The 3529-nt window shown below is 42.4% G+C and overlaps 1 protein-coding gene across 1 annotated transcript in view; it reads left to right on the top strand.

The window, feature by feature from the left end:
- The window catches only part of LOC105452982 (teneurin-m), a 456576-nt gene that overhangs the window by 247750 nt on the left and 205297 nt on the right, over positions 1-3529 (top strand). The gene's annotated exons all lie outside the window — the stretch shown is intronic.

The following is a 3529-nucleotide window of genomic DNA, read 5'->3' as shown; positions in this document are numbered from 1 at the left end:
CCCTACCGGGCTTCCCTCGTGGATTCATGCAACCGATAACGAGGCCAATCGCGTTTCAACATCTCTGCTCGCGCCTGTACAGCATGCTTATACGATTACTTTCCAGGTACGGATGGTGATCTTTTAGAGTTAATAATTTTTAATGGTCTCATGTTAGAGTACCATACACCAGAATTATAATTAAAAAAGAAGGAAGTATTAAAAGAAATCCTTTTATTCCGATTAAGTTTCTACGAATTAGAAAAAGAACAACAGATATCTTTGTGTAAAACTGTTTTGCGACCATTTGCCATTTTGGGGAGCAGTGTAGTTTTATGTTGTAGTTTTATTCTATCTATGCGTGCTCCTGTTATTTTCACTTCTTTCTTCGTATCTCTCGTCACTGTCCCGCATCGACTTTCTCTGTTTTCTTTACTATCCTCTCTCTCTCTCTCTCTCTCTCTCTCTCTCTCTCTCTCTCTCTCTCTCTTGCCTAAACCTGAACGACTGATTATGTCAGACGGAGTTAAGACCGCGTTTGTTTATCTGATTTAACGTTATAACGGCAGGCAGCGCGACAGGCTACCGTAGAACGTCGTGGTGGTATCTCGTGTAACTAAGATTGAACAGGAGAAAGAGAGAAGCGGGAATAGAGACGGCAGGAGAGACAGGAAAGGACATGGGACGAAAGAGCGAGGAATAGAGGAGAGATATCCAAGGTGCTCTGTCGCCGGAGGCGAAGACGGCCCTCCTTCGAAGAGCAGTTTAGTTACGATGAATGGACCGAATGAATCACGCGGACCAATTAAGGATTACAGTAGGCGACGCTCCACCATCACCGGTCTCGCTTTGGGGTCGATACCGGAGGTGTGAGGAACCAAAGGTACCCCTAGGATGGGGGGGGGGAGGGGGGAAAATCGAGTTTCTTCACGCTTGCTTAGCCTTCGCTGGCTTGCACTTAATTGGAACTTAAGTATACTTTCCGGACGGTACATACCGTCGCTTTCCACGGTTATATCGAGCTGAGAATTTTCTCAGATTAGAGACAAGAACAATTTTAAGTAAAGTACCGGCACGGTAAAATTTCTAAGACCCTCTTACTTCGATTAAGAGAGCACTAATCCCTTTTTATAGTTAAAGTAAATTTTTTTGTTTGCCCTCTTATAAAAAAATAAACAGATCAACAAGAAAATAAGATAAGTTATTTCGATAATATCCTTGATTTAGATAATATCCTTGTCATCTTAGTATGTGTTAGCCGCGATAGAATGACTCATTGTCAGTACAATTCTCAGAACGAGCGTTAATTTATTCGCTTAGATCGCTCTTACGAAGAAAAGTGATATTAATGTTATTATCTCCCCAATCAAATTAGTGCGATTGCAGATAAAAGAGAAGAGACAGTTGTCAGTTTATTTTGCGGGTTAACGCGCATCAATCGGCAAACTGTAAACATTGACGAAAATTTCTTCTTCGTCGAGAAGTCATATCTCTCGTTTAAAGGTTCTATCTCGTCCGTCTTCTTCAGAACTAATCACGAGCGCTCGTTATGTCAAACGTTATCGTAACGTTCGACATAAGACAGATAATAGAACATTTCGAAATGAAATGAAATGAGCTGATTAATCGTGTTCTTTCTTTTATTCGTGCGGACTAAGAACCTGTGAGACATTTAGTTGCTGAAATAGCTCTGTAAGTTGCGCATGATTTTTCTGTTGGTATATAGTGAAAGATTTCTATTGCCTTATCAAAAATTTCGGCATTTATTAGATTATACGAGCTGTACAAGCAACACAAAGCTTCATTTGTCATTCTAAATTTTATTAGGCGGACATTTTAGATAAGATGAAAATGGAATAGCACATCGTGCGGGATTAACAGCTTCTTTAATTTAGTGGGTGCTATACGCGTTCACTTCGTAGTTCTAGAACCAATCTACTGTGCTCGCGCGCACGTATCTCTGAGCCATCTACTAATTTATCTCCGACAGCGCGAACCGAGCTACGTTACCACCTCTTTTCTCTATCGTTAACGAGATCATAGACAGCACGTCACGCTTGCAACATCGATAGATTTCACGTGAGATTTTTTTCTCGGGGCATCTTAATCACTCGATAGATATATACCGAATAATTTCGATTTCGCGCATGTCGAAAGAGCCCGTTGCGCTTGTTCGAAGTGCTGGAGCGTACCCAAAGAAATCCTTCTTTCGCGAGGTCCAAACGACCATTCGAATATTTTTGAGTCGATGCCAGGTTCGTTTCGCGACTTGCGATTCAACCGTCCGCCCAACGGCGGTAATATCAACTTTTAAGACAAAGAAAGGAACGAGAACGATACATCATATCTAAAAGCATATATAACTTATTTATGCTATTACGTGCTATATTCGCATCGATCGTTGCGAAAATTCTCAGTTGTCATTCTCAAACTATTACTTTTCGTCCGCATACACGCGCGTGCGTTCATGGTCGAGCTATAAGATCCACTTTAATACATTTTATAAATATCCATTTCAGTAGGGCAGATGTTTCTACAAATGTTGTGAAACTGTTCTGCATTATAAAATATCTCTCACAATATTGTTTGGTCTTTTATGACATTGTCAGCGTATAACCAGCCGTTGAATTTCCAAAATCAATAATTATATCAAATATCTTTATCTCAGATAGCTGGAAGCGTATTTATATATCAATGTCAATATGCGCTTTTCATCTGCATATAAATAAATTCATTAAAATTATATCGAATATATTAGTAAATAATGCAAAGTAATATAAATAGAGCTCTCATTTTAATTAATTTTCATGAAACAAATTTATCTTTATCATTCGTAAGCATTCGTTTCACTAAAGATAAACTGCTATGATAAAAACAGATACAGCGATTAGGTATATACAGGCCGTTATACTCCAACTAATTCAGTCCGTATAGAACTACGGAGCTGTATTTAGAACGGTCAAGGCAGCAGCTCCGAGGAGAAATTTACATCGATGCGTTGCATAATCGCCGCAGTTAACCCTAATCTCATTCATGACCTGTAGAAGTCATGCGTTTGTATACCACGGAGAACAGTCCATGACTAAGTGCTCGATCATGTGAACTCATTCGACACCCGATAATCGCGTACGCCAAAGAAGGGCGGCATGCCGGCAATCGCCCACCGTGTGAACCACCTGCAGCGTTCCTGGTCTTATTCTTACACGAGGAGAGCGCGAGAACCGTCGAAGCGCCGCGCGCCGCGCCGTCTCACCCCTTTCGCGGGACGGGGGTGCTGCCGCCGGGGTAGAAGCCCTTTCTCTTTCTCTCTCATTCTCCCTCCCTCCTTCTCTCTCGGGGGTGCCGATTTGGGGGATGAAGCACAACGCGCGTTCGCGTGTGTACACCGGCGTACACGTATACATGCGCGCAATACCACACGCACGATCGCGCACGAAGGGAATCACAATGGGAAGAGACGGAGCGAGCTAGAGGGGTGACAGGCACGAGAAAGACGGCGACGACGATGACGACGACGACGACGACGACGACGACGACGACGACGACGACG

The sequence above is a fragment of the Wasmannia auropunctata genome, unplaced genomic scaffold, assembly GCF_000956235.1.
Source record: "Wasmannia auropunctata unplaced genomic scaffold, wasmannia.A_1.0 LD336023.1, whole genome shotgun sequence".
Lineage (NCBI taxonomy): Eukaryota > Metazoa > Arthropoda > Insecta > Hymenoptera > Formicidae > Wasmannia > Wasmannia auropunctata.
This window is presented reverse-complemented; position numbering and strand designations above follow the sequence as displayed.